We start from the raw sequence: 14,150 nt of genomic DNA, 5'->3' as shown, positions 1-14,150 counted from the left end.
AATAACCCCCGCGAAGGAGGCCGTTTCGCGGGGGGCCAGGAACGAGGGCTGTGGGCCAGGCCCGGGACGGCCCCTCCCCGCGCCGCCGCTCGCCCTCCAGGTCCTGGAGGCTGGGCGCCGCGGGTCGGCGCAAGGACTGACGGAGCGGCCCCGCGCCGAGCGCCCCCTCCCGGCGCGCCCGCGCCCGCGCCCCGCCCGCCGGCCCGCGGCGCCCCCGCCCCCTTGGGCGCTCCGTAGCCGTGACGTGCGCGCGGCGGGGCTCGGGACTCGGCGGGTTGCCGGCGGGCGGGCGGAGACGGATCCGGGATCTGTCCGAGCAGGAAGCGAGCCGGAGACCGGTCACCGCCGCCGCCCCGTCCCGGTGCCGGTCCGTGTCGTCGCCCTCTCTCCTCGCCCTCCACATCCCTCCCTCATCCCCCCCCACCACCCCGCCTAACCGGCGACAGGTAGCCCCGCCGCCGCGCACCTGCCCTCGCGTTCGCACCGGTGAGTGCCCCGGGACGCCCGCGGTGGGGCGTCGGCGCCGGGGCCCCGCTTCCCGGAGCCTCGCTCCCCCAGCCTGGCCTTGCTTCGGGGCCTCCTCTCGCCGCCCGGGGCAGACGAGCCGGCTCGGTTCATCTCCCGGGGACGCCGGGGGTGAAGCAGATGATGAGTGGGCCCGGCCGGCGGCGGCTCCCGGTAGCGCAGGGGTGGGTCTCATTTCCACAGGACAATGAGAGTCTTCTTTCAAGAGTCTGTTACCACCAGGATGCCTTCGGGTATCTTCTCTGGCTTCCAGGTAGAAGCTGAGCCCTCAGGTGTCCAGCTCTGACCTGGACGCCCCGTGATAGTTTTCTCTTTCGTAAACAGGCTTAAAATTCAGTGCAGGAATACTGCTTTTTGTTCTGGGATGTGAGGATCAGCTGCTGTCCCAATTAGTTTAATCTTGTAGGAGCCCAGGTTGGGACTGTATAAAGCTGTATTTTTAGTCTTTAGTTGGTCAAGTATTTTGAGTACGTTAATTTATATATCTGCTACTGAACAAGAGATTTTTACATTTTTTAATTCCCAAAACTCTTTAAAACGATTAAAATGCTCAAACTCTGGGGTAAGAAAATAATTTGATAGGGTTATTACTAGAACATCCGTGTCAGAATTATTTCCATACAGGTTTAGAAAACGTGTTACATTTTATCTGGGGTGAAGTTTGTAGTGGAGGAATGCTTAAATCCTAATCTACAGATCTAAGGAGCTAGGAACACTGCCCCAATTTAATAGGCTGCTGTACGTGGTAGATAAAAGTTTTCCTTGTTATGCTCTGGCGGTGTAGATGCAGTATAGCTAAATGTCGTCAGGGTTTGAGAGTTTAAAAGATTAATATTCTTAAGATTTAGCTGAGCACTGTTCACACCATAAAATGTGAATCTTGAACTTGGGCTGGTAATATGGTACAAAGGTTGACAGCAAAAGGACATTTCTGTACAAATTAACTAAGATGTCTTGGGTTGTGGTTTGCATTGGAAATTGTTTAGTGAAAAAATTACCTTGGTGTCTTTTACTATTAATTTTAGAAACACCACAAATTGGTCTATAGCCAGAGCTTGAAACAAAGCAGCCTTTTAAAATAACTCATTGACTTTTAAATATCCACCTCATTTAGAGTATTTTCAGTTGTGCAGAATTACTTGCATAGCAGTAAACAGAAGTTACTTTAGTCTTATTCAGGTTTGCCTGTTGCATTTGTATGTTCTGTGTGACATGCTATTTAATTGTTGGCTTTTTAAGTTACATTTTAGTTTTCAAAAACTAATTTTAAAAGGGAGTAATGGAAGTGATAAGCAACTTTAAGAAAAGATTATGATTAAAAACTCACTATGTATGTAATATTTAAAAGTATATATAATATACATGTATTCTTCATTAGTGCCTGGAAACATGGACAAGAAAAATATAATAAGCTATTGCAATATTTAATGTACATTCATGCAAGGTCTTAAAAATATCATAAATCATAACCCATGGAACTCATCTGAAATGGATTTTTTTCTCTGTTTACGTTTGTGTGATCAGGTTTTAAAATAACAGTGGCCAGGAAATCTGAGAGGAGCGGAAGGCTCTTTTTTCATCCTGATGTGACTTTGCCTGGAGACTGTGGTGTGTTATGTAGCCCATTGTTTAGACAACGGGCTGTCTCAGGGTTCTAAAAATACAACTAAAATTTTAAAAAAAATTTGACTCTGTGAGGTTTGAATAAATATAAGCACCCCAGACATAAAAAAAAAAACAACTGATTTTCAGTCTGCTGATAATTGAATCCCCGTGTCTGTTATGTAAAATGTCAGTTTTATGAAGATGTTTAACCTTTGTGAATTTTTTAGTTTCTATATATTAAAACATTTTAAGTAAAAGATTGAAAAATGTATGACAAGTGTAATAAATCTCATACAGTTTAATTTTGATCCTTACAATGAGACATTTGGTAGTAATGTGACTGGCCCTTTAGTAGGATAAGATCGTCACCCATTTATTAGGCATCTGCCATAATCAGAACACTAACTGAGGAACTTGAAATAATTTTCAAGGTTGCTGGTCTTGTCCTTTTTACACATGAGGAAATTTAGGCTCAGAGAATTGAATATTTGCTCAAGGTCATGACGTCATGTAGCTCCAGGGAGAGTCTGGATTCACACCCAAGTCTTCTGACCATAAAACCTCAGTCCTTTCCACCAGAGCAGGTTGCCTTAATCTCAGTGCAATTGGTAGACTATTCTGGTAAACCTGCAGAACTGGTATTGTGTTAAAGAATGTAACTGGAGGTTTGAACAAGGTACAGAGGAGTGACATTAAGAAAGGCCAGGAATGGGGCTCAGAACTAATTTTGAATTCTGTGTCTGTTTCTTCATTCTTAAGTAGACAGCCTTGAACAGTGATATGATGTTGCTTTATCATTTCTGGGGTAAATTCCGGAATATTATACATACTGTGCACTTTTAATTTTGATGGGCTGTAGGAACTAGAATTAGGCTGTAATGTAACACTGGTTTTCATTGTAGCTAAAGTGAATAATATAATGTACCTGGTTAGGGTAGAACTTAAAAATGAGATAGGTTATTGCCTGTAAATGCAGTAGCTGCCTTTTAAATGTTACGTAATTAACTGTGTAACACTAAGGGGAAAAATGGTTTTCAGATTATGATTAAATTGTGACCTGTTAGGTCAGGACAGTTTTTTTTTTTAATGTCCTGTGTTTATTTCAGGAATGTCCCTTGAGCTGTAATAGACACAAAGTACAGAGTGAGCACACAAAGTCCATCTTTTGTAGCAAATGAGGAGTCATTTCAGCGGTAGAATGTAGTTGGGTAAATGAACAGAAAATTGGTAGGAAGGCTGAGTTGGGTGACTTCTGTTACGGGTGTGTCTTTGTTTTGAACTATTAGGAAGGATACTCATATTCAACTGTAAATACAAAACCATCATCCAAGGGCTTAATGTAAATTATTAATGGATGATCTGTAACACATCTGCTTTCTTGTGTGTGTGTGTGTGTGTGTGTGTGTGTGTGTGTGTGTAGATAATCAAGAACTAACTAAAGTTAAATAAGCTTAATTCTGTTTTTGAGGCATTATATAATGTTCAGAGGAACCAGGATGTTCTACATTTAAAACAGTTATGCTTTTATTTGACAGATTTAGTGGACTGTTAATAATCTTAAAATATAAGTATATCGTCCTACTTATGGTTTTCAAAAATAAGCTTTCTTTTCTCATTGAGTAGTGTAAGAATGACATAGTGGTTTGAGAAATGACCACAAGTCCAGCAAAAGTTCTCCCTGTGAGTACTGAAGTATGGGAAGTAAAACCAGAAGAACAGATCTAGCATCTTTAGAAACCTTGCTAGTGTTGAAGAGAGGGGAAGTCCTTTTCTATGTATAAAACCTGTCTCTTCCAGTGAAACCAAAATACTGAAGCGCATTCCTTAGGTGATATTCACATGCCTGCTGAGTAATGTGGACAAAGCAAGGTGGTGCTTCTGGCAAAACCACAGGCATCTTTTATGCACCTTACATCACTTGGCATTTTATTTGAAGGTAACCTGCTGCTTAAGCTTTACAAGTTAAGGTATTACGTATCACAGAATTTAAAAAATTTCTGTTGTATGTGGATGAGCATCTTTTTCAACAAATATTTATCGATGGTTCATTGTGTTTAAAGTATAGCTGCTGATGGGAACTGGTTCTTCCCTGTTGTGGCAGATCTTTGGATCTAGGAAATAGGAGGAGTGGGACAGATGTGAAAAGAAAGATAAACAGAAGCATCCATTTAAAACCTGAAGCTGTTTATGGCAGAAGTTAACACCCTACGTGAATGACGCTTTACTCTTTTGGAAATCGTTTTATGTACATTTGGTCCTAGAACAACTTGCTGAAGTAGATGTGGTAAATCTGTTCTTAATCTGCACAATGAGAAAATGGAGACAAAAAAATAAGTACTTTGTTCAAGGTCACATGTGAGGCTGCTTAGAAGCATCACTGAGAATGGAACTGCTATCTGTGTGTTCCCATAGAGTCCTCCCTCCCCCAGGTCTCTAACTCCTAGATTTAATAAGGGTTAACCTCTCAGCAGTGACTTATTTTATGGATTTAATTCAGATGGTTCAGGCAATTCTGAATAGTCAGGATAGCTAAAGTGATAATTATTAAATACGTAGTTACACTTTTTTCTTCTTTTTTTTTTACCGTAAGGTAGAAGATGAGCATGATGTAGTATTATGGAACTACTTTAACATTTTTAATAGATTAATGGAGTCGAGGTTGGTAATTAACTTTTCTAGTAGCAGTGTTTTTAAGGGAAAGCCAACAATTAGTTTTAAAAAAGGAGAAAAATATTCTGGAGGAATTTTGAAAATAAGTTTTATTATTTGGCACATTGATATTGATCTGATTATTCTTGGTTTTGTAAAGGCTTGCTAATGAGCTAAGGTGTGTCTCTGTTGGTACCTTTATGCCTTCATTCATTTCACAGATATTTGAGTGTCTGTCATGGGCCAGGCACTGTTCTGAGTGCCGACGATAAGGTGATAAAACCAATCCTTGTACTGAGTGACATTTTGTTGTTGTTTTGAATTAAGTTAATTATAGACTCATCATTCTAGTATGTGATTAACAGGGCTGACCCTAAAGTTGGGAAATAGTTGTCAAAGTGGTACAATTTGAGGGCTACTAAAAGCCTCATTTGCTCTAAAATATTCTACTCCTGGCCTTTAGTCCACTGAGTTACAGCACTGTTACCAGTTGCTTCCTGATAAATAAGAATATGTTCCATCTTTTATCACAGTTTCAGGAAATAAGGCTGAGAGAAAGTAAATGGGACCCAGGACTGATATGTTGGCTTTCGTAAGAGAGTGGGTTGGCAAAGTATAATTTTAGTAGCCGCTGTTGTTTATTGAGCTCTTGCTGTGTGTCAGGTACTATGTCAAGCAAGTACTTTATGTACATTAGTTGTTAATCACTATGTCGGACTTCCCTGGTGGCACAGTGGTTAAGAATCCGCCTGCCAGTGCAGGGGACACGGGTTCGAGCCCTGGTCAGGGAAGATCCCACATGCCGCGGAGCAACTGAGCCTGTGCGCCACAACTACTGAGCCTGCGCTCTAGAGCCCGCAAGCCACAACTACTGAACCTGCAAGCCACAACTACTGAGCCCACGCACCTAGAGCCCGTGCTCCGCAACAAGAGAAGCCACCACAATGAGAAGCCCGTGCACCGCAACGAAGAGTAGCCTGCGTGCAGCAACGAAGACCCAACGCAGCCAAAAATAAATAAATAGAAGACATTAAAAAAAAATCACTAAGTCACTTCAGTGCACTTGGCATTAAGACTCTCGTGTCTTAGGAGAGAGAGGCACAGGGATGTTAAACTCGCTCAAGCTCCCAGCCAGTACTCGGTGGAGCTGGGATTGGATCCCTTGTCGTCCTTAGCATGTGGTTGTAGATACTCATGTGGAAAGAGTGCGGGTAGACTTGCGACGTGCCACCAGTATGTCATGGCACACCATGTAGGTGGAAGGGCTTGGTGAGCGAGGGATGGGTGCAGTGGGAGTTGGGGGAGTGGGGCGTTATTGCTTGCCCAACTGCTGGCCCCTCAGGCTTAGCCTCTGTATTCCAGCCCCCAGGTTCCAGAGTTGCATTTGTGCGTAAGTGCTTGCTTGTCTGCCTCCAGGGTAAGAGGACAGGCAGAGGTGAGGGGATCCTGGTTTTGCCACTTATTACCTGGGTCAGATTACTTAGCTTCTCTGGGCTTCAGTTAGTAAAATGGGGGCTACAATATTACTTACCTGGTGTGGTTCTTGAGAGGACTGGATTAGACACTAATACGTGGAAAGCACATATCACACTGGCACATAGCTAGTGTCCATTATTATTGTTACTGTTTTGGCTGTTTTTTCTTTTCCATGTTTAATGTGGAATGTTCATCCAAAAGGAAAAAAGCTGTGTATTGGAGATTTGGGTGAAATCTTGAAGTTGACCAGTTTCAAGTAGTTCTGAAATTTAGGTGCGTACCAAGAATTATCTGGGGAACTAGTAAAAACACGTCAGAGAGGTGTGGGTGGAACATGGGCAGTAGCATTTTAACAAGTTTCTCAGTTGATTTATTTGTGTACCAACATTTGAGAACCACTGGTTGAAAGCTTTTCTTCATCCTCTGCTTTGGGAGGGTGTCGGCAATAACAGCAAAAAAGTTGCTCGGATTAACCAGGCAGTATATGGTAAAAGGAAGTGAAATATCGGTTACCAGAATCTCTTCATTGATTTTCTTTCTTCTTTTGAGCTTATTTGGAGCTCATAGCATTTATCTTGAGATGACAATGCAGTGTTAAATTTCACACCTAAATTTAATTTTAGTGAGTATTTCAGCTTATTAGCCAGCTTCATTTGAAAGTGAGCTACTTATATTTAATTTTTAAACGACTATACAAATAGCAGTAACATATAAGTAATGCTCGTTTAGATCTTAAGACCTTTTTGAACTATTTGGTTGCACTGGGTCTTAGTTGTGGCAGGCGGGCTCCTTAGTTGTGGCACGCAAGCTCCTTAGTTGTGGCATGCGAACTCTTGGTTGTGGCATGCATGGGGGATCTAGTTCCCCGACCAGAGATAGAACCCGGGCCCCCTGCATTGGGAGTGCAGAGTCTTATCCACTGTGCCACCAGGGAAGTCCCCTTTTTAATTGGATTTCTTTAGGTAATGTTACTGTTTTGAATAACTAGACTTGGTCTTGTTAGCCACAGCAGGCGAGGTCCCAGCAGGAAAGAGATTTCATCCCGGATGGTGCAGATGAAGAGACTGCAGGGGCAGGGAGCAAGCACGGGGTGGTGAAGCACCCAGGGAATAGCAATGGTGAGAAGCCCTTAACTCTCCGGAGGTCGCGGGAGCAGAGAGCTGGCCTTGAGGAGGCTGGGTGGGGCTGAGGCTTTGAGGCGGCCCAGCGGGGAGGGGGGAAGTTCCCTGGCTGGTGACTTTGCTAGAAGGCAGCTGGGGAGCCTAGGTTAGCCTAGCTCTGGGCCGGCTCATCCTCCCAGGGCAGGGGCAGAGCAGAACAGGGGTGGAGGTGCCGTGGAGCAAGTGGAGGATAACTCGGGCATCGATTGGAACCTTTGGGAATTTGTAGCATTGCCTTGGTGCATTTTAAATCGCTTGTAGCATTGTGATGTATCTGCAAAGTGCTTGAGACTACCTTTTTTTTTTTTTTTTGTGGTATGCGGGCCTCTCACTGTTGTGGCCTCTCCCGTTGCGGAGCACAGGCTCCGGACGCGCAGGCTCAGCGGCCATGGCTCACGGGCCCAGCCACTCCGCGGAATGTGGGATCTTCCCGGACCGAGGCACGAACCCGTGTCCGCTGCATCGGCAGGCGGACTCTCAACCACTGCGCCACCAGGGAAGCCCTCACTTTCTCATTTAATCAAACAGTTATTTCAGGAAATTTGATGATCCATGTAACCCGATGAAAAACATAATCTAGGTCGGTTAACATAAAGCACTTTTGTTAATATGTTGTTATGCCTTAATGAGGTTTTCTGAAATTTTCTTCATCAGGTAGTCTTGTTTTGATAGAATAAATATTTTTCATTAAAAATAGCTTTTAATAGTTAAGTTTAAAATATTTTGGCAAGAAAAGTCCCTTGCCCCTTGCCTTCTGGAAATTATACTTCCCGTTCACCTGGGCTCGAGCACAAGAACACCAGGACACAGTTCATAGAAGTTGGACTCTTATGACATAATTGTTCTTCCTCCCCAAGTCCTTTTAAAGACGCATTAAATTCCTGTATAAATCTGTCGCAGTTTGCTGTTATTCAACTGTCTTCTGCTAATGCCAGTTTTACCTAGTTAATCTGATATCTGGCTAAAAGTCTAAGTCCATGCTCTTCAGTTTGGATAGATTCCTGAGGATTACTAAAGAAAAACATTTCTCTCCTTAAAGAGATGGTATGAAGGTCCCTAGTGTCTGAGCATTACTCCCCCCAAAACAAGTAGAATAGTTGATATGTCTTCTCATTGAGGGTTCCGGGGGAAAAAGAGTCCAAGATTAAGCAGCAGCTAGACTGGGTCTTGTTCACAGTTTCCAGAAAAGGAGAGCAAATTAATCAATAGCCAGCACCTGGCTATGAGACTTGACCATACAAGTAAAGGCTACATGTAAATGTTATATTTGGGTTTTGTTTTGTTTTGTTTTGTTTTGTTTTTTGGAACAAATAAGTTTCTCAGCTTGTCTTTTAGAGTATGGTGGAAAACAGAAAAAGGTTTGGAATAAGCAAAATAGCTCCTATGCTTGGAAATCATACATTTAGATTTTATTTTTCTGTAAGTGGGCCTTTTTCTTTCTTTAAAAGGGGAGAGTTCAAACTTTTGTGGAATCTTCTGAAAACATATCGTTTATTTCGATTTGATGCTGATAGAATTAGTATCCCGCAGGAAAGAATTGAGGCTGTCGGTTTTTCCTTGTTATGCTCTTTGAATTTCCCTGATTTGAGGATTGAGTTCTTCCAGAGAGAACTTTTCTCTGGTTCCTTGTTATTTTTTTTCTAAAATTAGATGAAACAGCTGTGTTTTGGTTTGTGGGCAAGATCTGCTGTCTGTTATCCTTTTGGTATTTTGCAGAAGAACTAAGTATACATGTGTATGTGTTTTGAAGAGGAATGAATTAGTTTCTCTGCTTTTCTGGTCTATCATTATTGAGTTGAAGATGAGAACAGCAAGACGGTTTATGTATCTGTTGTGCTTGAGGGGAGGGGAGGAGAACTGAATGAATTTGAACATATGACCAGATTCACTTCAGATGTTTTAGAAGCCAGAGAAAAAAAGCTCAGTCAGAATTTTGTATTTTCTAGAGACAGATTCTACTGATAAGTTTGTTTTTTTGAAGGGGGGTGCAGCATAAATTAGGAATTTATAAACTAGTTTAATTTGGTGATTTTAATGAGTTATTAGCAAAACTGGAGATAGTCTTACGGCTGCACACAAGAATGCTAGTGTGTCAGAAGGTGGTCTATTATTTATTAAAAGTGTGCTTCTGGAACTGGTCCAGAATCTCATGCACTTTGGTCCTATTCTGTACGATTCTGTTTGGCAGCAACATTGACCTAGATTATTTTCGGGACGTACAGACACCTGAGTACATCAGCAAGCTTGAACAGTGGAAGGTGGCCATATATTATGACGATGTTTTGAAGGAGTGACCCCAAGTGACCCTAGAACAGTACAGTTCTAATAGTTCTTGAGGGCCAGTGATATGCCACCACTTTGGGTACTCTACAGTCCTGGTCTCAATTCTAATGGTGACCCGTGTGGTGGCTTTTCTTACCCCATTTTGCAGCTGAGAGAACTGAGGTCTAAGTAACTCGCTGAGGTGACACAAGTAGTGAGAGGCAGGGCTGAGAGGACATTCAGGTGGCCTGGATCCAGAGCTTTTGCCCGATTTAGAATTTTAGGTTACCTTTTTCTGTGTGTTCTTTTAAAGAGTCAACAGACCCTTCAGGATTAAGCTGTTCTTCCTTCTCTGTCTAAATAAGGGTGGCAACACCTTGACGCTCGGGCAGTAGTTGCCTGATTTCAAGTTCAGGGCGCATAGGTCCTCTGCAACACCCTTGGGTGTTCCCATCCGCTGGTTCTTGCTGTTCAGAGGGCTCCAGCCTCTCCTAGGACTGATGAGAGGGGGACTTTGTGGACAGGTGGAGTCTAAACCATTCTGGATGCGTTTTAAACCCCTGAACAACTACCCCTTTTACTTACATCATCAATTTGCTTTAAACAAATGTATTGCTGTAAAGTTTTGTGTAAATTAAATAAATAACTAAATTATATATGTATTTATTATCCTTGGAAAGCTGCTTGTTTAAAGGATCCCGACAGTGACTTCTTTTGTAAAGGGAAGAATCTTTTTGTAAGACAAATGATTGTTTTCTAGATTATACTAACAAGTATGGCTCTTTCCCATATTACCTTTGCATACACATGGGTTTGGCTAAACACACATTTCATATAAATATGCCTAAATTAAGTGTGACTTCATATTGTGCTTGGTACTGTTAATAAAGAGGGATTGGATAATGGTTTTCTTTTTTTAAAACATGCTGTTTGTTGAATTTGTACGAAAATGTACTATAGTAGGCTTATCTCGACTGAGAATAATGTTCCTTTAAGCGGTAGATTGAGGTTCTATATATAGCACAACAGTAAATTCTTTTTGTGTCATAAAATTTATCAGGTAAATGTTAATGTTCTGTTTAAATGCTAAAATTGGTGTTTTACGAGTCTGAAATACATTCTCTGAAAATAACAGGCAAAGTTTAGAGTGAGAGTTTTTTAAAAAAATTGTTATGGTTGAAAGGCAGACAAGCTGTTGTTTGGAAAACATAATTTTCATGTAGCCCTGGGTGAAATATTTATTTCCTGTACCTAATACCTTGCTAATGAGGCTATGAACCCAGTTCCATTGTAATCTGTGTTCTGTCCCTGAACACTCAACAGAGACTACTCTGTAACCTCCTGATTCATAGATCCAGTGGCCTCATTTAGATCATTATGCTTTTCCAGCCTCTTCGGCTACTGAGCAACTAATCTTCCTTGAATTCTTTCTTCTGAGTGCCTGTGGTCATGCACTTCGCAGGTCTCCAGTTTTTCCTGTTTGGTTTTTACTGCGTGATTTTGTCGGCCCATGTCTTTGCTGTTCATGTCTCGTAAAATCCTGTGCGTGGCACTTTGCTCTACTTGCTCTGTTCTTATTTCTGATAATTATATCAGCTCCATGCTTCTGACTCTTATGCAGAATTCCCCCCAGATTTCTTTTTTTTTTTTTTAAATTAATCTATTTTCGGCTGCGTTGGGTCTTCGTGGCTGCGTGTGGGCTTTCTCTAGCTGCGGTGAGCAGGGGCTACTGTTTGTCGTGGTGCGTGGGCTTCTCATTGCGGTGGCTTTTTTTGTTGCGGAGCATGGGCTCTAGGCACGCGGGCTTCAGTAGTTGTGGTGCATGGGCTCAGTAGTTGTGGCACGCGGGCTCTAGAACGCAGGCTCAGTAGTTGTGGTGCACGGGCTCAGTAGTTGTGGCTCGTGGGCTTCGTTGCTCCGCGGCATGTGGGATCTTCCCGGACCAGGGCTCGAACCCGTGTCCCCTGCATTGGCAGGCGGATTCTTAATCACTGTGCCATCAAGGAAGCCCAATTCCCCCCAAATTTCTTTCTGTATAATCTTGACCAGCATTTCCAAATTGATGCTCCATAGACATCTTAAAATTTCACATACTTCCTTCAGAGCCCTCCTCGCAGAAACTGCCTCTCCTCCTGTTTCCCTTATGATGCCCTCATTACCCTAATTGTTCATGCTCAGAACTTTTACTCACGTTTTCCCGTTTCACTTGTCATATTCTGTCAGTTGCCAAACCCTGTTCCGCTTCCGGAAGGTTGGCCGTCACTTTCCTCCCCCTCTGACCGAGTGCTGGCCTCACTCCTTTTTCTCTCATACGTAGTTCCCTATGTTTGGCCCTTTCCCTCAGTGTACAGTCTGTCCTTTGCATTGCCGTTAGAGTTCTATTTCAAAGTAGAAATCTGATTGTAATAATCCCTTGCTCAGTAAGAATCCCTGTTAGCCCTTTATTAATACATTGGATGGTCCAGACTTTCACTGTGGGATCTGAAACCCTTTGAGGCCTGATCTCTTGCCCCACATTTCCACCTCAGTACTCGTCACACTTCTGCCATTGTCCTGTGCTCTGGCCCCATCGACCTGTTCTGCAGACATGTCCCCGTTCTCCCACCTCCTTACTCTCGTTCAAACAGGCCTTTGTCTGGAATACTCTCCTTTAGTCAGGCTTACCCATCTCTCAGGACCTGCTTGAATTAAATCTTTCAGAGTCGCTTTCCCCAGTTTACGGTTTGGAGGTACACCTGTATTATAGTATTCATCACCAGTTATGTAATATATGTGTATCTTCTTTCATTCCCCACTACTCATCCTAGATCATGAATGACTGGAGAGTATATGCACTGCCAGCAAATGATTTGGTGAAGTTTTATGTAGATCAGCAGATGTCAGAGGTCTTCGGACTTCTTTACACTCTTAATTATTGAGGACTCTGTAAAGATTTTGCTTATCTGCTTGGTTATACCTATTGATATTTACTGTATTAGACACTTTAAAAATATTTAGTCTATTTAAAGATAATAATATATGCATTTTAACAGAAATGACGTATTTTATGGAACATAGTTACTTTCCAAAACAACGAGTGAAAAGAGTGCCACTATTTTACGCTTGTGTAAAACTCCTTCATGTCTGACTTAATAGAAGATAGCTGGGTCGTCATATCTGCTCATGAATTCCGTTTGTTGCATTATTTTTTTTTTGGTTGAACTGTGTGTGAAGAAAATCTTCCCTCACGTAGATATCTCACTGGGAAAGGAGATACTAACTTGACCTTTTCAGTTAATTGTGTGTATATTCTTCAATCCTTCACCACCACTAACCAAGTGGTGATTTCTTAAAGTTCCAAAGTGGAATTTTAAGCCATATCAGTGAATTTTCTATACCCTGTTACATTAAAATCCATTGTCCAGTTTTGCACTTTGAATGGATCTTTTACCCACGTGTGATTTTATAATATGGTGTAATGGTCACTGGGAACATACTGTTCCACTGAGTTATGCACATCTTCGAAATATATGTAACATATTTTGAGCTCATCAGAAAAGTCTTTTAAGTATTTAAGCTTAAACAGTATAAGCTGTTGTACGTTCAAGGTGGCAGATGTGGGTTTTCCCAGATTCTGCTTTCACTTGAATCTTATCATTGTCAACAAGTACTGTCAGTTGCTTTCCTTGATGTGACAGCCTTCACTCAAAAAACAAACAAGGGGGGTGGGAGGGAGGGAGACTCGCAAGAGGGAAGAGATATGGGAACATATGTATATGTATAACTGATTCACTTGGTTATAAAGCAGAAACTAACACACCATTGTAAAGCAATTATACCCCAATAAAGATGTTAAAAAAAAAAACAAAACCAAAAAACAAACAAAACCTTGTTTGCCAAAAACTCAAGCTTGAATAACCAAGGTTTGTTAGTCATTCTTTGCAGTGAAAATAGTGTTTCATGAAAAAGAGTCAGTTCCTGAAGGTTACAGCTCAAACACTCCCGGAAATGTTTTCCTTGGGGCAACATCATACCTTGTTTTACAGTGGAAGTAGTTTATGCACAATCCCCTTTTTGTCATATAGAGTATTAAAAAGATGTGTATTTGAGGATCAAAATGTAATAAAACCAATACATTTTACTGCTTCATCAGAGGTATTCTTTTTCTTATTGAAGTATAGTTGACTTACAATGTTGTGTTAATTACTGCTGTACAGCAAAGAGATGCAGTTACACACATACACACACACACACACATATATATATATATATACACACACACACACACACACACACACACACACACAGTCTTTTTTTAATACTCTTTTCCAGTACGGTTTATCACAGGATATTGAATAGAGTTCCCTGCGCTCTACAATAGGACCTTGTTGTTTATCCATCCCATATATAATCATTTGCATCTGCTCATCCCACACTCCCAATCCATCCCTCCCCCACCCCCCTTCCCCTTGGCAACCACCAGTCTGTTCTCTG

At 42.0% G+C, this 14,150-nt stretch overlaps 1 protein-coding gene across 7 annotated transcripts in view; it reads left to right on the top strand.

Moving 5' to 3' along the window:
- Nucleotides 1–230: 230 nt before the first annotated feature.
- MYO6 (myosin VI) overlaps nucleotides 231–14,150 on the top strand; it is a 144,572-nt gene continuing 130,652 nt past the window's right edge. For 5 of the 7 annotated variants that reach the window (XM_032651168.1, XM_032651167.1, XM_032651164.1 and 2 more), the window contains exon 1: nucleotides 231–486. The gene's annotated coding sequence lies outside the window, so the exon portion shown is untranslated. The remainder of the gene's footprint in view (nucleotides 487–14,150) is intronic. The other 2 variants (XR_004352529.1, XM_032651165.1) reach the window with 2 other exon arrangements.

The sequence above is a fragment of the Phocoena sinus genome, chromosome 12, assembly GCF_008692025.1.
Source record: "Phocoena sinus isolate mPhoSin1 chromosome 12, mPhoSin1.pri, whole genome shotgun sequence".
Taxonomy (NCBI): Eukaryota; Metazoa; Chordata; class Mammalia; order Artiodactyla; family Phocoenidae; genus Phocoena; species Phocoena sinus.
Note: the sequence above shows the minus strand (reverse complement) of the source record. Positions and strands in the feature narration are given on the sequence as shown.